The 20631-nt window shown below is 41.5% G+C and overlaps 9 non-coding genes across 9 annotated transcripts; 2 read left to right on the top strand and 7 right to left on the bottom strand.

Moving 5' to 3' along the window:
• The first annotated feature begins 1077 nt into the window (after window positions 1–1077).
• On the top strand, window positions 1078–1169 carry Trnay-gua. The gene is given in 2 exon segments: window positions 1078–1114; window positions 1134–1169. It is a non-coding gene; the product is annotated as a tRNA-Tyr (tRNA).
• A 1817-nt stretch (window positions 1170–2986) lies between these two features.
• Trnay-gua lies at window positions 2987–3079 on the bottom strand. Its single transcript has 2 exons — window positions 3043–3079; window positions 2987–3022 (listed from the first exon to the last, which is right to left on the bottom strand). It is a non-coding gene; the product is annotated as a tRNA-Tyr (tRNA).
• An 896-nt stretch (window positions 3080–3975) lies between these two features.
• Trnay-gua lies at window positions 3976–4068 on the bottom strand. The gene is made up of 2 exons: window positions 4032–4068; window positions 3976–4011 (listed from the first exon to the last, which is right to left on the bottom strand). It is a non-coding gene; the product is annotated as a tRNA-Tyr (tRNA).
• Window positions 4069–4966: 898 nt separating this feature from the next.
• Trnay-gua lies at window positions 4967–5059 on the bottom strand. Its single transcript has 2 exons — window positions 5023–5059; window positions 4967–5002 (listed from the first exon to the last, which is right to left on the bottom strand). It is a non-coding gene; the product is annotated as a tRNA-Tyr (tRNA).
• Window positions 5060–5964: 905 nt separating this feature from the next.
• Trnay-gua lies at window positions 5965–6057 on the bottom strand. Its single transcript has 2 exons — window positions 6021–6057; window positions 5965–6000 (listed from the first exon to the last, which is right to left on the bottom strand). It is a non-coding gene; the product is annotated as a tRNA-Tyr (tRNA).
• A 1633-nt stretch (window positions 6058–7690) lies between these two features.
• Trnay-gua lies at window positions 7691–7783 on the bottom strand. Its single transcript has 2 exons — window positions 7747–7783; window positions 7691–7726 (listed from the first exon to the last, which is right to left on the bottom strand). It is a non-coding gene; the product is annotated as a tRNA-Tyr (tRNA).
• A 621-nt stretch (window positions 7784–8404) lies between these two features.
• On the bottom strand, window positions 8405–8495 carry Trnay-gua. The gene is given in 2 exon segments: window positions 8405–8440; window positions 8459–8495. It is a non-coding gene; the product is annotated as a tRNA-Tyr (tRNA).
• Window positions 8496–19057: 10562 nt separating this feature from the next.
• Window positions 19058–19129, top strand: Trnae-uuc. Its single transcript has one exon. It is a non-coding gene; the product is annotated as a tRNA-Glu (tRNA).
• A 943-nt stretch (window positions 19130–20072) lies between these two features.
• Window positions 20073–20144, bottom strand: Trnae-uuc. The gene has a single exon. It is a non-coding gene; the product is annotated as a tRNA-Glu (tRNA).
• Between the last annotated feature and the right edge of the window lie 487 nt (window positions 20145–20631).

Raw genomic sequence — 20631 nt, forward strand, 5'->3', positions numbered from 1 at the left:
TGGTCCAGTTGTAACTCTGACTAAACTTATAATTTACTTGTGAAATAAAGCGAGTCACCTGAAGATTCGCCCTTTCTTATTTCACTTGAAGATTAACCACTTTAATGCTGAACCTAACTAAACCTAGTCCCCCAGATAGCAATAGGGTGGTTAATCTTCAGGTGAAATAAGCTGGGGGCAACCCTTCAGGTGATCTAATAAAGCTTTCTTTCAGGTAATCTTCAGTAAACCAGGTAGAGACTGATAGACTGGTCAACATATCCTGTAGGTGCCAATAGATTATTAAATCAAATCGAATTCGAAAGTATTTTTTGTATCTAAATATAATAAGTTAATCGTTGCCAGACTGTGAATCTGGTGTTTGTTTTATAAATATACTTACGTTATCATGAGTGTCCTGGGCACTGTGTTGTGTTTAGGCATTAAACAATGATGCTCTTTACAAAATTAGTTCTCTGGATGACGAATATTCCCTAATATTTGTTTTACCGCATTTGTCTCCTGTTAGTTATATTCATTGGTAATATTTATAAAAAAAACTCTTTTGGATCATTTATATAAGGCCTTCAGTGTAATGAATTGTGTAAAGAAAAATTACGTCTTGAACAGTGTTAGTGACGTATGATGTAAGCTATCACTGGACCATATGGAGGCTCCTGGCGACTCTAAGGTTAGCCAACTCACTTTCTTAACAGGTTTATTACTTCAAGAGTGCTTCAATGTGGTCGATGCTGATGCGAGTATGTCCGTGTCTGTGTATGTTTACAGTGTGTGAATGTGTTTTTGTACAAGTGTGGGTGAAGTAGCCAGCGTGCACTCTCCTCGTTAACAAAATGTTGATCCACATTATTTAAATGTGTAAGTTAGTCATGCGCTAACACTCCTTCAATAGAGAGAAGAAAATTGCTCTGAAAAAATAAAATAGCCACGTAATAATCTGGAGTTGTGGTGTGTGTGTGTGTGTTGAGGGTTGGTCGCACCGCACTATTGGCCTACTTGACTGAACAGAACTAACTGCCAGTCCGGACCATGCAGGGTGTGTGTATGTGTGAGCTCCAACTTTCACATTCTATAATTCCTTCGATAGCTCAGTTGGTAGAGCGGTGGACTGTAGTTGGAATATGAAGACAGACATCCATAGGTCACTGGTACGAATACGGTTCGAAGGATAGTTATTTTTGTCATGTCACTTGAATACAACACAACTGGTAAACACGGTGACGTAAGCGACTATTAGTTTTAAGTGGTGTAATCGCGCAGTGGGAACCAAGTTATCACGTTAGGCGGAGCTTCCCAAATAAAGTTTGTGCTCAGTAATTATATCGTCTCCGCATCCTTTATATTAATATTGTGTCTGTATTGTTCATAATATAGAATACGGTACTTGAAAATTCTCCCCCAGCTTATATAACCTGGATATTAAATACCTTAATGCTAACCTAACCTGCCTTAATTAACTAAACTTAACAATACCTAACCAAACCTATCTTAACTGAACTTAACCTAATCAAATTTAACCTAGACTAACCTAATTAATAACAGGAAAGAGATTAACGAGAAGCTCCAGCAGTAAGTCTTCGTTAAAGAGAAAGCAGAAAACAAGGAATACACCTGTTAAACGTTAAAAGTTCACTTACCTCACAAGTGCGCCTGGGGCGATAACAGTAATTGCTGCACACGCACACAGGCACACACACACACACACACACACACACACGCGCGCGCGCTCACACTTTCACTAGCACACACACACACACCAGGCCACGCGGTACCCCCATGTGAATAAGTTGCTGCAGCATCATGTGGGGCCCCTCATAACACCAGCTGTGAGGGAATTACTACACCACGTCATGTCCCTCATAGCACCAGCTGTGAGGGAATTACTACACCACGTCAGGTCCCTCATAACACCAGCTGTGAGGGAATTACTACACCACGTCAGGTCCCTCATAGCACCAGCTGTGAGGGAATTACTACACCACGTCAAGTCCCTCATAACACCAGCTGTTAGGGAATTACGACACTACGTGGGGCCACTCATAACACCATTTGTGAGGGAATTACTACACCACGTGAGGTCCCTCATAACACCAGCTGTGAGGGAATTACGACACTACGTGAGGCCCCTCATAACACCATCTGTGACGGAATTACTACACCACGTGAGGTCCCTCATAACACCATCTGTGACGGGATTACTACACCACGTGAGGTCCCTCATAACACCATCTGTGAGGGAATTACGACACTACGTGGGGCCACTCATAACACCATCTCTGAGGGAATTACTACACCACGTGAGGTCCCTCATAACACCATCTCTGAGGGAATTACTACACCACGTGAGGTCCCTCATAACACCATCTGTGACGGAATTACTACACCACGTGAGGCCCCTCATAACACCATCTGTGACGGAATTACTACACCACGTGAGGTCCCTCATAACACCATCTGTGACGGAATTACTACACCACGTGAGGTCCCTCATAACACCATCTGTGACGGAATTACTACACCACGTGATGTCCCTCATAACACCATCTGCGAGGGAATTTCTACACCACGTGAGGTCCCTCATAACACCATCTGCCAGGGAAGTGTTTGCTGTTAAGCACCTCAACGCACATGACCTACAGTACGTGGCATCCACTGTAAACATTAATTTGTATGTTCAATGTATGTTCCTTTTCCTTTCTCTAATGAAGGCTTTTGCTAACTCCCCCATGTCTTTGTATGTAATAAGTCTTTTATGTCTAATGTATATTTTCAGCCTTCTGGCTGCAGAACTTTTTCAATAAACCGTTAATTATTATTATTATTACTACACACACACACACACACACGTTCACACTAGAGCTCGCGCACACACACTTACCCGTGCGCACGCACGCACACACACACTCACACATGCATTTTCTGGAAACTCTAAATTTGAAAGAATTCGGAGTACAATGTATACAGTACAGAGAACCAGTAAAACTTATCCTTCGAACCGGATTCGAACCAGTGACCTATGGATGTCTGTCTTAAGATTACCAACTACAGTCCACCGCTCTACCAACTGAGCTATCGAAGGCGTTATATTGAGAGAGAGTTTGGTAATGCCGGACACACCCTCCTCCAAGGCCCAGTCAGATGGCTCCTGCCGCTAAACGAGATGCAAGAGTGAACCGCCAACACTAAACAGTTCCTTCCTCTACCCAAACCTCAGTAGATTTACCTCCTTAGTGTAGTCTATTTCCATTATTTATATTCTTAATACCCAACCCAACCCAACCCCTGAGGTAGTGTTAGTGTGTTTAATCATCAGAGAGAAGCATCTTAAGGCTACTCGAACACTCCTTTCTATGAACCCAAGTACTTTGCTAGCTTTGTTTCGAGCAAATACACATTGTTGACTTGGTTTAAGATCCCTACTTATCATGACTCCAAAATCTTTCTCACAGTCGGATTTCTCAAAAACATTGTTGTTCATCTGGTATTTGGGTTCTCTGTTTACTTCCCCTAGACTAAGTATTTTACATTTGTCCACATTAAATTTCATCTGCCGTTTTTCAGACCATTCGATTTATTTTTAAATCTTTCTGTAGTTTTGCGGAGTCCACGTCAGATTTAATTACACGCCCTATTTTAGTGTCATCAGCAAATTTACTCATGAAGCTGTCTACGCCTATATCTATGTCGTTTATGTATATAATAAATAATAATGGTCCAAGTACTGAACCTTGTGGTACTCCACTAGTGATTTTACTCCAATCGGATTTAGTGACGTAAATGTTTACTCGCCGTTAACTGTCCTGTAACCACGTCCTAATATGCTAATCTGGTCTCGTATAGTTGTTAGTCCAGTTATCAGGGAAGAGTTTTGACGCGGTAACAGTTCTCGCTGTAATTTAAAGACTGTTGAAAAATGTTATCCCGTTGTCATCAGTTTTTATGGAAATAAACTAGTTTTCTCATACATAAAACTTGTCCTTCGAACCGGATTTGAACCAGTGACCTATGGATGTCTGTCTTAAGATTACCAACTACAGTCCACCGCTCTACCAACTGAGCTATCGAAGGCGTTAAGTTGAGAGAGAGTTTGGTAATGCCGGACACACCCTCCTCCAAGGCCCAGTCAGACGGCTCCTGCCGCTAAACGAGATGCAAGAGTGAACCGCCAACACTAAACAGTTCCTTCCTCTACCCAAACCTCAGTAGATTTACTTCCTTAGTGTTATCTATTTCCATTATTTACATTTTTAATACCCAACCCAACCCAACCCCTGAGGTAGTGTTAGTGTGTTTAATCATCAGAGAGAAGCATCTTAAGGCTACTCGAACACTCCTTTCTATGAACCCAAGTACTTTGCTAGCTTTGTTTCGAGCAAATACACATTGTTGACTTGGTTTAAGATCCCTACTTATCACGACTCCAAAATCTTTCTCACAGTCGGATTTCTCAAAAACATTGTTGTTCATCTGGTATTTTGTTTCTCCGTTTACTTCCCCTAAGATTAAGTACTTAACATTTGTCCACATTAAATTTCATCTGCCATTTTTCAGACCATTCGAATTTTTTTAAAAATCTTTCCGTAGTTTTTCGGAATCCACGTCAGATTTAATTACACGCCCTATTTTAGTGTCATCAGCAAATTTACTTATGAAGCTGTCTACGCCTATATCTATGTCGTTTATGTATATAATAAATAATAATGGTCCAAGTACTGAACCTTGGGGTACTCCACTAGTGACGTTACTCCAATCGCATTTATTGACGATAATGCTTACTCGCTGTTAACTGTCCTGTAACCACGTTCTAATATGCTAATCTGGTCTCGTATAGTTCTTAGTCCAGTTATCAGGGAAGAGTTTTGACGCGGTAACAGTTCTCGCTGTAATTTAAAGACTGTTGAAAAATGGTATCCCGTTGTCATCAGTTTTCATGGAAATAAACTAGTTTTCTGATACATAAAACTTATCCTTCGAACCGGATTTGAACCAGTGACCTATGGATGTCTGTCTTAAGATTACCAACTACAGTCCACCGCTCTACCAACTGAGCTATCGAAGGCGTTAAGTTGAGAGAGAGTTTGGTAATGCCGGACACACCCTCCTCCAAGGCCCAGTCAGACGGCTCCTGCCGCTAAACGAGATGCAAGAGTGAACCGCCAACACTAAACAGTTCCTTCCTCTACCCAAACCTCAGTAGATTTACTTCCTTATGTTATCTATTTCCATTATTTACATTCTTAATACCCAACCCAACCCAACCCAACCCCTGAGGTAGTGTTAGTGTGTTTAATCATCAGAGAGAAGCATCTTAAGGCTACTCGAACACTCCTTTCTATAAACCCAAGTACTTTGCTAGCTTTGTTTCGAGCAAATACACATTGTTGACTTGGTTTAAGATCCCTACTTATCATTACTCCTAAATCTTTCTCACAGTCGGATTTCTCAAAAACATTGTTGTTCATCTGGTGTTTGGTTTCTCTGTTTACTTCCCCTAAGACTAAGTACTTTACATTTGTCCTCATTAAATTTCATATGTCATTTTTCAGACCATTCGAATTTTTTTTTTTTAGATCTTTCTATAGTTTTTCGGAGTCCACGTCAGATTTAATTACACGCCCTATTTTAGTGTCATCAGCAAATTAACTTATGAATCTGTCTACGCCTATATCTATGTCGTTTATGTATTTAATAAATAATAATGGTCCGAGTACTGAACCTTGGGGTACTCCACTAGTGACGTTACTCCCATCGGATTTAGTGACGTTAATGTTTACTCGCTGTTAACTGTCCTGTAACCACGTCCTAATATGCTAATCTGATCTCGTGTAGTTCTTAGTCCAGTTATCTGGGAAGAGTTTTGACGCGGTAACAGTTCTCGCTTTAATTTAAACACACTGGAAAAATGGTATCCCGTTGTCATCAGTTTTTATGGAAATAAACTAGTTTTCTGATACAGAAAACTTATCCTTCGAACCGGATTTGAACCAGTGACCTATGGATGTCTGTCTTAAGATTACCAACTACAGTCCACCGCTCTACCAACTGAGCTATCGAAGGCGTTAAGTTGAGAGAGAGTTTGGTAATGCCGGACACACCCTCCTCCAAGGCCCAGTCAGACGGCTCCTGCCGCTAAACGAGATGCAAGAGTGAACCGCCAACACTAAACAGTTCCTTCCTCTACCCAAACCTCAGTAGATTTACCTACTTAGATTTTTTTTTTTTTTACATGATTAGCCCCCCAGCACAGGTCAATGACCCACATGAGGGCGTGGGGGGCGAATATATAATAATAATAATAATAATAATAATAATAATAATAATAATAATAATAATAATAATAATAATAATAGATAAAAATTATACCTCCAAAATAAAAATACTACTAATAATAACCCTAAATAAATACACAAACGAAAAAAATAAATCAAGAGTAATAAAGATTTACAGTATTTTGTGTTGTCAATAGTAAGAAAACAATTAAAACCCTGCAATTGTGTGTAAATGAGGCAGAAAGTCAGAATAGCAACCTGGGACTTGGTCACAATTTTCGTGATGCCATATGGCAGCAGGGTCTACCATAGACAACACATTATGCTTCCAATATCTTTCCAGGCGGTAGTACCTCCCTGTTTGGTATCTGCCTGCTTCGTACTACATACTAATTAAGATTAGTGCCATTTCCATTATTTACATTCTTAATACCCAACCCAACCCCTGAGGTAGTGTTAGTGTGTTTAATCATCAGAGAGAAGCATCTTGAGGGCTAAATTTTGCATGATCCCATAATATACATTGACTACTCTCATCTTTAACGTTAATAATGACGGACAAGTTTAAAAAGGAGACTAAAGGTGAATACGTGAGGAGGCAGCGACATATATTCATACACCAGTCAATATATTCATGAATAGTGCAATGAGGCGACACTGTCTTTGAGGCGTTACCACTGCACTTTCTTGGTGGAGGATATACCGAAGTAAAGAGTACCTGAGGGTTCACTATTTCACCTGAAGATTAACCACCTTAACGCTAACCTAACCTGATCTCACCTATCATCCCCTAACTTAACACTAACTTAACCTAACGCTAACCTAACCTAACCCTAACCTACTAATGCAAACCTAACCTAACCTATCCTAACCTAACCTAACCAAACCTAACACTATCCCAACATAACGCTAATTTAATCTATCGTAGACCAGCCACCCATGTACCGTTAGGGTGGTTAATCTTCAGGTGATTCCCAGGTAACAAACAGATCTCTTGTTCTTCTGTCGGCAATCTATTATTACATGAGAGAAAATGTTTAACAAGATGATTAATAATAGCAAGTGTTATGTAACTTACACACACACACACACACACACACACACACACACACACACACACACACACCATATATAACAGTTGGAAATAATAGAAGTAAAATAATGAAGGTGTTAAAAAGAATACAACAGTTATAGTCATCCCACCATAAAAAACTTTGGGTCAACACAATAACATATTACCTGGGTGACTAGAATGGTAATAATATGCTAATTTGGTCTCGTGTAGCGCCGAATCCAGTTATCAGGGAAGGGTGTTGACGTGGTAACAGTTATTGCTGTAATTTAGACACTGTGGAAAAATGGTAAGCAGCTCTCGTCATTTTCTGCTGAAAATAAACTAATTTTCTGAGACATAAAACTTATCCTTCGAACCGGATTTGAACCAGTGACCTATGGATGTCTGTCTTAAGATTACCAACTACAGTCCACCGCTCTACCAACTGAGCTATCGAAGGAGATAAATGAATGCAAAGCTATGTATTGCATTAACTCCCTCTTGTAGTTCCATCACAGTCCTCTCCCTACTGCATGTGTGTATAGTGTCAACAGCCAACACTCCTGCACAACCAAACATAAATAGCTCACCTCGGTACTACCGTCTTCCGTGTATTAGTCAAGTTCATAATGTCCGTCACAGAGCCATGGGTGATGTTGAGTTACTGTTATCGACCAATAGATCACGAGGCCAAGTGATCAGTGTGTGGTTCAACTAACACTCTTATACTGGATTCGATATTGATTTATATGGATCTAAGCTTAAAATGTCATATTATTAAAACTATTGAATAATGTAGTGTCTCTGTCGAAAGTAAATGACGATAGTAGAAAAAGTGAAAGGCGTTAGAAAGTGTTATGCGACACAGAAATGGAAAAAAAATGGTATTCGTCATCTTAGTGCATGACCCTGATGACGAGAACTAAAAATATGCTAATCTGATTGTGCAGATCCCAATATCAGTCTACAGGGAAAGTTTTAACACGGTAATATGGTCCTCGTGGTGTTGTGAATATCATTGATGACGGGTGGTAGCTCTTATCAATGTTTCATAAGAAATACGCTACTAAAACAAAAGTCTTCCTTCGAACCGGATTCGAACCAGTGACCTATGGATATCTGTCTTAAGAACCAACTACAGTCCACCGCTCTACCAACTGAGCTATCGAAGGAGTTAAATAAAGCTATAGCTGGGTGAAGCTGTATAGTACACACCTTCAACCAGCTAGCAGTTCACACGCAGGTTGAGTCTGGTAGGCGGCAAACCTATATATTTTTCCTTACACCTCGATCTCAAAATACAACATAAGCACATTAAGTGTTTAATGTGCCTTATAAAAGTAAATTATATCCTCAGGACAAAAAAAAAAAACGATATTCAAATCCCTGGCAGCTGAAGCAATAAAAACAGATCAAGGATTCGTACATGACGTTAGCGATTTCCTTTGTCTCTTATTTTCACGTGACGATCCTCTCCTTATTCTGCAGCTCGGAATTTTATAAAGAGGAAAATGAAACAATATTTTTCAAGCGAGGCCTAAGTGAAGCTTTCGTCAAACCACCACACGCTATTCTTCTAACTCCTGTCCCTAATAATTGCTCCGAAGGAAAATATGAATACATTTATTATTTCACAGCCTCTTTATTGTTCGGTGGACATATTGTTATCATATAAACATTTGGTTAATCAGAAACTTTAATATATTATTCATCAGCAAATGATAGTTAGGCACACATGCTCTTCTCACAGTGTGGGATATGCCACCATTCGAATACACACGTTGACGGAGTGTACAGTACTTTGTATAATAGTCTCTGATAGACAAATTATATATATATATATATATATATATATATATATATATATATATATATATATATATATATATATATATATATCCACGATTTTCCACGTGTTTACACAAACCTTTGATTCAAGATTCAAAAGAAATCGATTTACTTTACATAAAAAAAAAAATATGAAGACAACTAATTCTTGGTTTGAACGAAACTATTCTTGGTTTGGACTGATTTTCAGAACTATTTATTATAAACATTTCCTGTAATAGTTCAGTTGGTAGAGCGGTGGACTGAAGAGACATCCATAGGTCACTGGTTCGAATTCGGTTCGAAAGATAACCCTTTTCCATCAATATATTCTGTTTTCATTGTTGTTAAACATTTTTCTGGTTTTGTTTTGCGCTTTTCAGTATTATATTTTTGTTTATTAAACTCTAATCTCGTTTGTATTACGAGAGCCAACATCTGGTGATGTTTCGAGATAAGGAAGGCTACGGCTACTGCTGGTTGTCTTGGTGGACTCAGGTGGAGGGGGAAAATGAAACAAACGAAGCGGGTTTGTTTATTAAAAAAACCAAACATTTTATCACTAAAACCAGCTATATAAGACTCTCCTCCTCATGTGTTAACAAAATGGTTGTTACGGCCTTGGACGTAACATGCACATTTATCGAACCTCTAAAAGGAGATACATAGTCAAAAGTCTTCCTTCGAACCGGATTCGAACCAGTGACCTATGGATGTCTGTTCAGTGCTCCAACTAAAGTCCACCGCTCTTACATAAAAGCACCTGTGTGTACACGTTTTACACAGTGAACTTGAAACTATCAAGAAATTTCCCTCAAACACGATGACCAGAGGAGAGAGCCGGTGCAGACCACTCACAGAGCGGAGGTCACGTACGCAGCGCACCGTTATGAGGAAGCCTTGGCCATTCGGCCAACATGAAGGTCACTTGGAAATGAAATTCAAATACGTGGGGAACTCACTGGTTGTTCTACGCTACTGTGCGTTGCTCACTGTCAGTAACACAATGTATCAACGATGCATTGTTGGCAGAATGTTACCACACCACACACTGAAGGTAATTAATATAAGCTCGCCCTTTTGCGTGCACGCCCAGACCCACAAACACCTGCACACAAGTTCAAGCACAGACCCGAGGTTTGTGTGGGTGGGAGATGCAGCTCCGTCACAATGATTTTATTACATCGGTAATTGTTTTTAATTTAGGCGTTTCAGCTGTTGGGTCATTAAACCTCGTTAACTAAGCTTTAGTTTGTTATGTCAGGCAACTCTTTTAAAGATGTAGCACAACACAAGCGTCGCCTTGTCGCTTATCTTTTTAGTGTTGGAGTTTGTGTTTAAGTGATGAGGTGCCACTCTGACGTCACACACTGGCTTGAGATCTCTTTCTTTCACTGTTGTTTTAGTTTTAAGTGTTTGAAATGTTAGGGTCATTAAACACCAGATCTTGGTTTCATACAACAGACAACTCGTAAAACTTGAAGGCTTCATTACCTACGAAAAGTATGTTAGAAGCATATATTGTTGACACACATTGCTCTTCACCTTTTACAAGAGTCATCAATAGTGCTCACCATTTCTCATTCAATCTGTTGTGTCGTTATAGTCAGTAAGGTAGTTTCTCTCTCTGTATATTCATGGTAATATGCTAAACCTCTTTTGGTTAATTCTTCGTTCACTGTGGCTGACGGGATAAACTGATGGTACTATCTGTTGTTATTAATTCTCAGAGTCTTGTGAGTACTTGGTATATGATGGTCTTAGTAACGTGACATACAGTACCGGAAAAAAATCCAGTTTGTAATTTGGGATCACCTGAAGATTAGGCACCACCAGCTTATTTCACCTGGTGATTAACTACCCCACTACTGACCTAATCTAATCCAATTTAACCAAGGTTCCTCCATGTAGCGTTAGGGTGTTTAATCATCAGGTGACATAAGCTGGGGTGCCTAATCTTCAGGTGATATATTGCACCATTATCATGTACAAGAAATAATGCAAATACATCGATCGCTGTCTGCTAAAAGAACAACAACTCTTTGTATTACCACATCACCTTGTGTGTGTGTGTGTGTGTGCGCGCGCGAGACCGTGAAAGTTCAGCATCAGTGAGCACCGCCCACAGGCCCGGCTACACCTCTGTCGCTCTCCCATAAACTCTGCAGTACAAATAACTGGCGAGCTCATCACGACCATTACTTGGCCACAGCCGCCGTCACCAGCCAGATCAGCCAGCCATTTGCACCAGCACCAACGAGGAGGCCGAAACTATTCAATTATTCTGAGGACTTAGGCGGCCCCGCTGAGAGGCATACATGGAATATATTCGTGCCATTTGTGCTTCTCTACGCGCGGGCTTCATCAGGACGCAGCAGCCATCTGGTGGGCAATATTCCGCTTTATTGTTGTGGGGTTAAGCGAACTGCTGCCACTCCGGGAGGTCTACTGAGCTGCCTGTTTAATCTCACGCCCTGGGAGCCTCTGGGAGCAAGTTCTCGCTGGCTAGTTGTGCTGCTGTTGATGCTGTTTATGTAATTTTCTAGCATCTTAGCGTGAGCCCTCCGAGGTTGTGTGTGTGTGTGACTTAGTTTCATAATGGCTCCGGTTACTTTTTACGCGTGTGAGGGAGTGTTACTGTAAGGTTAGAGACACTGGGATTTAGTGAATGAGGGATTACGTAAGACACACACACACACACACACACACACCTCAGCTTATATCCGTGTTAGGAACGAATTTATTATATAACGTATACTAATCACGAAATTAACCTTACCATCAATACTTCCAATAACAAGGCAGCTCTTTCTTCTCATTACCTAGTCGACTCGTCTCACGATACGAAACCGACTGTGTACGTCTCTCTTTCTGATGTAGTATGAGGAAAATATATTTCTGCATGATGGAAGTTATACACGAGAATAACTGAAGTTTAAGCGTGAAGGTGGAAGGTAGGAATGGAGGGAGATGAGCAGGAAAGGAAGGGGAATGAGTTGGAGAAAGGGAAGACAAAGATAGGAATGAAGGAGGTTAGAAAAATGGGGGAAATAGAGGAGTGGAAGGAGGAAGAGAGGGAGGAGAGAAAATAAAGACAGGAGAGGTGAAAAAAAGGTTAGATCGGGAGAAGGGAAGATAAAGAATAGAAAGAGGAAAACAAGAAGAAGAGGGGGATTTAGGAGGGACGAGGAAGGGGGGGGGGGTGGGTTTACGTCTTCTCCAGCCTGTCACCCCCCCCTCCCGCACCCTGGCCATAAAACCCTGGCGAGGACAGATACTGGCAGATAAGGGCGGGGACACCACCATAATGAACACCCCCCTTAGGGACGCCTGCTGGACGGTGGTGCCGCTCCACTAACGAGGTGAAGCTCCGGGATCATGGCAGGTCGTGTCAGGGCGAGAGAGTCACAATTGGCGGTCATGACAGTTCTGAGACACTAGTCCGAACTGTTAGGTTTTAGTGATTGTTGGATCGGCGTCACTTTCTTAGACACACACAAGGTTAGGTTAAATCAGTGTCTTTGCTCAGGGCACAGAACTGAGGACAACAAGCGCATATGAAAGTAGAAATAAAAATACAGCTGTTTAATAGGATTCATATGATGTTGTCTTAGGTAATGGTATAATTTTATGCAGACTTGAGTAAAACAACGCCAGATATGCATTCCACCGTGAAATTATTTGTCAGCTTAACACACCAAAGGCCCTTGTACCCAAACAAGAGGGAAATTGAAATCTTTACGAGTGTTGGTAACGGAGTTTTGTAATTCAACTTTGGCTGTTTTTTGAGGCTTTATTACACCAGTAAAGAGCGTCTTGCAAGTCGAAGTATCAGGTGAAGGTTTGAAGCAAATTTGAAAACTTCACAACTGCTTCGTACTACTGCGTTGTAACTACTATGTTAATGGTTCACGAAAAAGTTTGACTCGCAGTTGTGTGGCAGATGTGAGGCTCAGGTTTAGTGATGATTCCCCTAGTATTATGTTGGCCAACTAGCGGCGCTCAGCCCGTCAGTCAGTCTGTCAGGTTGTCTTTAAGATGAGACCAGCAGCTAATTAAGGCAGAGTTTTGATCACAGCCGCCATCTTTGTGTCGTAGGAATAGTGAACCAGTCATGTGTATTTTCATGTCTCAATTTAACAATATACGTAAGTCTTTCTCAATTTGTTAAAGTGTAGTAATGACGGTGGTGGTATTTGTGTTATTAAAAGCCAATTTGAATTATAACGCCACATTTTTCCCCAAATAAAATGGACGAAAGCAATAGAAAATGAACGAAAGTAATAGAAAATGGACAAATACAATTACAAGTACAGTAAAAATGAATAATTTACGGTAACGACGCCAATACATACAGGAACCAGATAAAAAACCCGGATAAATAAGGTGAGGTTGATAGCGTTTGATATGTTAGTGTGTTGGCTGGTTACTTTATTTGTCCGGCGGTGGTCAGTTTATTAGGAGGGAAGAATTGGGGAGAGGAGGAGCTGGAGGAGAGTGGAAGAGAGGAGGGAGAGGAACAGAAAGAGTGGAGAGGGGCTGGAGAGAGTTGAAAGGAGATGAGAGGATCAGAAGAGAGTGGAAGGGACTGAGCAGAGTGGACGAAAGGGGACGGTGAAGAGTGAAAAGGGTGGGAAGAGTGGAAGGGAGAGAATGGGAGGACCTACCTGCTGGGGGATTGGAGTGAGGCGTGACCGAAGCCATCAGTGTAGTAATAGTCATGTCTATTAGCCCGGTAAACACAGACCCCCCACCCAGCCTCACACACACCCATATTAATCACCTTGACAGAAGGATCGTGTTGGTATACGTAATGATATATTACACCGAGACGCGGAGTATTGACCTAATGCTTCTATACCACTACTTGTTGTTTTTTAAATGTGGCCTCCAGCCTCCCCCAATAGCCACACCTTCACCGCCAATTTATTACCTTATAATTAAATACCCTAATACATAAGTAGCTACCTTAGCTGTGATGAGTTAGTTGAGCCGCAGATCTATGTGGCATTCAGTGACTGTTGCCTCGTAGTCAATATCTACGACTGTTGTCGGCTTTGGGGCCGAAGATCTCGTTTCCCCGAGGCAGAGCAATGTAGACCTAAGCAGAGAGAAGGAAATTCGACATCTCAACCAGGCTGTAACGTAGCTTCTGGGCTGCTGCTTCCACCACCACTACTACTACTACTAATTCAGCTAAATATAACTATGTCAAGATGTTTAAGTTAAAATGACATTACAAATGTTTTTAGTTGTAATTTTGTTGGGGAAGATCAATACAATAACCCAAACTACCTTGACAGTTATTGTATCACCTGATGATTAAACACCTTAACGCTATTCCTCGGTTTAGGTTAGGAGAGAGATGATGAACAACAACAACAACAACAACAACAACACCACACACACACACACACACACACACACACACACACACACACACACACACACACACACACACATCAGGATTACTGTACACACTTGATGAAGGAAAAAGTTTCGAGTTGGGATGATCAAGGAAAAAAGCCCGCAGGTATAGTAGGCCTCTCTGCCCCAGGCGGCCTAGAGGGGAGGAGGAAGAATTAAACAACTTTCGGTAGAGTTTCTCATCTTGTTCAGCTCGTAAAACTTGGTAACTGTGGCGGATATCAGTTGGTAAAGACATTCCGCCCAGGTTGGTATTACTGTACTTGACTCTGAACGAGCAACAGTCATGTGAGAATGGGAATTTTTGACAGGCATGTGTGTTTGTTTCTTTGTTTCTGTTTTTGCGAATGTTGTTTTTGTCTACCTTTACCTCATTTGTTGATACATCTCTTACCATTTTGCTCCCAGTCCTCTGTTTCTTTTCACGATTTCGTTCTATATATCCGTTAACACCTAAAAAATAATAATTTAACAGTGGACGAGTCTGAACATAAGTTTGGTTAGGAAATATGTTAACGTTAGGTTAGGTTACGTCACATGTGAGGAAACTAAGGGTTGGTTAGGTTAGGTTACTTGTGAGGAAACTAAGGGTTGGTTAGGTTAGGTTACTTGTGAGGAAACTAAGGGTTGGTTAGGTTAGGTTACTTGTGAGGAAACTAAGGGTTGGTTAGGTTAGGTTACTTGTGAGGAAACTAAGGGTTGGTTAGGTTAGGTTACTTGTGAGGAAACTAAGGGTTGGATGCAGCAGGTAAAACACTGGCGCCTTCAGTGTCTCTTCCGTCTTCTTGGCTATAACCCGCGCCTCCTAAAAAAGTTCCCGCTTTAGGTTGAGTGGCTGGGAGACGATGGGGACATCCACAGTGTTAATAGACACACAGAGGAGCACTGACCGGCCTGGCTCGATCCCCTGAGACCTAACTCAGGAAATTCATTGACCCCAGTCACTACTATTGACCCCAGTCACTACTATTGACCCCAGCGTAAGAGAGGGCCAGCTAGTTGTCGTCTCTACTTTGTTTTTATTCTTTGATTCATTAGTTATATTTATTTATTTTTCTTATGAGACCTTTTATCATCATTTTATGGACTAAGACACATGCACAAGGCGGTGTGTGGTTAGGTTAGGTTAGGTTAAGCTGAGAAAGGAATATCTCCATTTCTGTCTGTGTATTTGTGAATCAGTTGGGTTTCTGCGACGAGCCAGTGAGGATATAGTTGACTTAGTACAGTGTTACTTGTAGTGCATTAGGAATCAACTCTTCAATAAAGATTCTAAGAATGTAATCATTTTATTGTTAACTCTACATGATAACTACCCCGCTCGTCACCTTATATAATTTGTCTCTATATATCGTTAATTTTAAGCTTGTTGACTAGTTCGAAATTTCGATGTGTTCCTTTATATTATTCCTACAGTCATCTATTTAACTATGTCTTTTAATGCTTCTATTTTATCACTAATCAACTTCGCTACCAAATCCAAGTTTCATGTCTCTATTCCCCCTTGTTTATTTTCCTAATTGTTTTTTGAAATATTAATCGTAATTACAGACACACATCACGTATTTTTTTCTATTTACTACTTCAGGAATTCTGTTTCAGTTACGATAGATTTGTGTTGCCTTTTACGCGAGATAAAATTCCTGCATCCTCCCCCTTCCTTCACTAAAGTTACATACATAGTTCGCTCAGCCATTCCCGTCATCATGAAAAAGATGAATTGTTGCCTCACAAACAAAGAAGACTTTATTAATTGACGTTGTTTCTATCATCAATACTCCTGAGTGATATGAACTTACGTCCCCTCTTCTGTTCCACCTTCCATGCTTTCCTTTATTCATTTATGTATTTGTTTACTTTCATTTTTCTTTATTTTTATATTTTTGTATTTTTCGTTGCCTATCATCTTGTTCCTTTTCCTGCCTCCTTGTTCTGCCTCTGCCGCGATCGTTCCTCCTCCTCCTCCATCCCTCAAGTCCTCTCTCCTTGGTAAATATCCCTCTCACTCGAGGTCTAACCCCGCCAGTTTCTCCACCGACACAAATGAAAAGAAGAGATCAAGTGGCGGAATAATCCCCGTCTGCGCAGTTTAGGCATTTCCCCCCAGCATAAAGCGAGTCTGTCTTTTCTCTGGTAGCCTCGGCTGGGTCTGTGGCTTCCCTCTGATGGCGTGCTTCATGATTTTCAGTTAGGTGGTGAATTCATGCACTCCAGAGCTCTGTGGGCGGACGAAATGTAAATCTTTAGAGAATTCCTCCTCTTCCTCACGGCCAACCAACGGAGGCATTTCCACGGCCACTTTCTCTTCCATTTTAGTATTCCTGACTCAGCTAGCGGCCATGATTCCATTACTGTTCATAATTTTGCATTAGAGAGTGAGAGGGAGCATCCCTCAGTGCTTCAGCCGTGCCTAACGTCAGTGTATTTCATCCTCTTTATGCTACGCCGCTGCTGCCCTTCTCCCCCCCCCCCTCTTACTCGTACTGTTTGGTTTGGGGATAAAGAGCTCTCTGATCTTGTCGTTCACACAACCTTACTGAGACCTCCGGTGTGTGCTCCTCAACTCCGTCGTGGTCCAGACAGTTAAAGAAAGAACTTACTGTACACGGAAAATCTTTCGTTGTTAAAGTCGACATTAATAAGTAATGAGCTTGATAAGGTTGTATAAAATTTATTGCTATTAAAGAATCTAAAGGGAATGAGCTACCCACAAACATCGTTAATCGTAAACATCAGTTCCATAATTCTCCCTCACATTACATCATTATTATTGTAAAGACTGTACACTAACACTGAACAAAGAACCATTGACATAACCAAAACTTCCTCTGTTACAAAGGCAGGCTGAGTGTATTGCTGGATTCGTGAGATTAATCGCTGATATATCATTAAGTGGACGACAAGCCAATGGTATATGGCACCAGAAAGGGAGGTGGCACCGGAGAGGGAGGTGGCACTAGAGAGGGAGGTGGCACGAGAGAGGGAGGTGGCACCAGAGAGGGAGGTGGCATCAGAGAGGGAGGTGGCATCAGAGAGGGAGGTGGCACCAGAGAGGGAGGCGGCACCAGAGAGGGAGGTGGCACCAGAAAGGAGGTGCCACCAGAGAGGAGGTGGCACCAGAGGAGGTAGTATCAGAGAGGGAGGCGGCACCAGAGAGGAGGTGGCACCAGAGAGGGAGGTAGCATCAGAGGGAGGTAGCACCAGGAGGTGGCACCAGAGAGGGAGGTGGCACTAGAGAGGGAGGTGGCACTAGAGAGGTAGGTGGCACCAGAGAGGTAGGTGGCACCAGAGAGGGAGGTGGCACCAGAGAGGGAGGTGGTGTTTGGATGTTGAATTATCATTAAGTGAAGTTAGCTAGAAGGTGATCTTCAGATGATCCAAAAATAACCCTAATGAACATGGGACAAAGGTTATATTGTTAAAATACATAATTAGTGGGTCATGTATGTTCCAGGATATATTGCAAATGCAGAAGACAATGTGTTGACGGAGAGAAAATCAGAATTTATGTGTGAAAGGAAAACAAGAGAGAAAGGGGATGTATGTAAACAGCATTTATGTACATACAAAAGACGTATAATAGAGTTGACACAACGTGGTTAGGAAACATGTGGAGTTGATGAGCGGTGAGGGGGTGAAGGAAAGGTTAGTTTGTGTGTTGCATCATCAGTAGTGGTCCTGGTTCTGTCCTCAGATCGATGAAGAACTTTTTATTTTTTCCCACATAGACTTGAAGTTAGCATGGTTAAGAGGAAAAAATATGGCAGGTAATCAACGTATGCAAAGAGGCTTGAAAACATTGTCGGAGGTGGATGCATGGAAGTAATTGTGTACAGTTTGGTGAGTCAGGAGGAGAGCTGCAGATACTTGGTAAACGAATCTCGAGTGTTGTTGAAGGGGGAGGGCTGAACGCAGGGTAAGTAAACAAGGGTCTGGCTTACACTGAGGAGCAACTCTAAAGCGTTCATGCTGGAATACTGTACCAGGGTAAGCGCTAGTACTTGTTTCCACGAGTTAATGAGATTGAATTGCGGAAGTGACAGTTGAAAAAGAGCAGAGTGTTAGTGAAGGTGGGTCCCATAGGCATGACTGCCCGTTTGGGACAGTGTGAATACAGTACACTATACTAAGCCTTCGGTACACAAGGAGGCCTTCACTTCCCCAAGTTGTATTCAATTACAGTTGGACCAACTGGAAGTACCCGGTGATCGAACCACTGACCCAAGGAATAGTCGAGCGCTGTGTCTATTCGACCGCAGCTTTCTTAGAGTGTCAGTAATGATTAATAAAAGAGAAAATGCTATTGTTAACTTCTATAATATCAGAAAGATATAGAATCTATATCTTTCCGATTGAATAAAGCGGACAAAGAAATCACTTCACAAATGTAAGAAAACAACATTACTACAATATGTATTATTTTATGGAAAGTAAATACTTCTGCGCTTATTTCAGCTCTTCTTTAACCCTTTCTAATATATCCCATGTGGTCTAGTGGCTAGGATACCTGGCTTTCACCCAGGAGGCCCGGGTTCGATTCCCGGCATGGGAATGGTTTTGAAAAAATCTACAATAAGAAACTTACCCTGAACGCTACAAGCTGCTGCATGGTGTGTTGCACGAATGAGTCTTAAGTCACGGACGACATTGAGAACGCATCGCTGTGCTACAGTGTTTACATCTTAAAAAAAATCGCTGGTAAAGGCAATATACCATTGCTAATTAATATTTATATCCCATTTCCAGCTGCGTTACTCAGCACCATGAACACCACTTTTGATTAACAGCATTATTTTAGGACCGACCTGCATTGGCTCCGTTTAACTCAAAATGCAATGTGTTCGGTCTTATACTTGTTTATTTATAGTCTTAGATAGATGTTCGTGTTCAGCTTTTTTTTCAGAATCCCCCAAGTACCTGTGGTGATGGTCACATGTTGTCGTTTAAGCTAGACTTAAAGTATTCAGTAAGACTATTGTGTGGGCAGACAGCATCCTTGTTTCAGATGTCTGAGGAAGGGAGGGTAGGGGAGGGGAGGAGACTAGCGTGATAGATAAGTTCTCTTCTGTCTTAGATTATAACATGATCAGAGAAGTTACTACTTAGTGTTTTTATCTGATCTCTTAGCGACTGATAAGATACATCTGTACATTCTTGTAATATTAAATGTTTTACCCCCAGTGTATAACTTTTTAATATTTAATCGTTGACAACTAGTGCATTTAATAGCTTGGTGTACGCGCTTAACCCCTTCAATACGATGACAAAGACGTTAGCTGTTAATTCTGGGTAATATATTATGACATCAACAAAAAATTACGTCAACAAAAAATACAACCAAAAATGCCATGGATAGCGTGCTCACACCTACACACTTCTCCAAAGTCACATTTGGCTCAAGCAACCACTCCATAATCTGCCACATTATTTACATACTGAACTATACTTCTACGGTGCAAGACTCTCTCATGTACCTTGACAAACCACTAAATATATTCCCATGCCGGGAATCGAACCCGGGCCTCCTGGGTGAAAGCCAGGTATCCTAGCCACTAGACCACATGGGATTGCATGAATATCAACAGGTCAGAGAATAAGTTCTTAGCACAAATGACAGGATAAACACGTAAAGCTTTTTCCACTTATAAATTTCCTTAAAACTTCTCTTGTATCTGTAGCGGTACCTTCCTTGCAGCGTGACTCATTCCCTTCACCATGATTCCTTCCCCTCACCATGACTCCTCCCTCCACCATGATTCCTTCCCCTCACCATGACTCCTTTTTCTCACCACGATTCCTTCCTACCCTCACCACGACTCCTTCCCCTCACCAAGATTCCTTCCCCTCACCATGATTCCTTCCCCTCACCATGATTCCTTCCCCTCACCATGACTCCTCCCTCCACCATGATTCCTTCCCCTCACCATGACTCCTTTTTCTCACCACGATTCCCTCCTCACCATGAGTTCCCTTCCCTCACCATGATTCCTTCCCTCACCACCACGATTCCTTCCCTCACCATGACTCCTTTTCTCACCACGATTCCCTCCCTCA

Source organism: Homarus americanus, unplaced genomic scaffold (genome assembly GCF_018991925.1).
Source record: "Homarus americanus isolate GMGI-L3 unplaced genomic scaffold, GMGI_Hamer_2.0 scaffold16430, whole genome shotgun sequence".
NCBI classification, from domain to species: Eukaryota; Metazoa; Arthropoda; class Malacostraca; order Decapoda; family Nephropidae; genus Homarus; species Homarus americanus.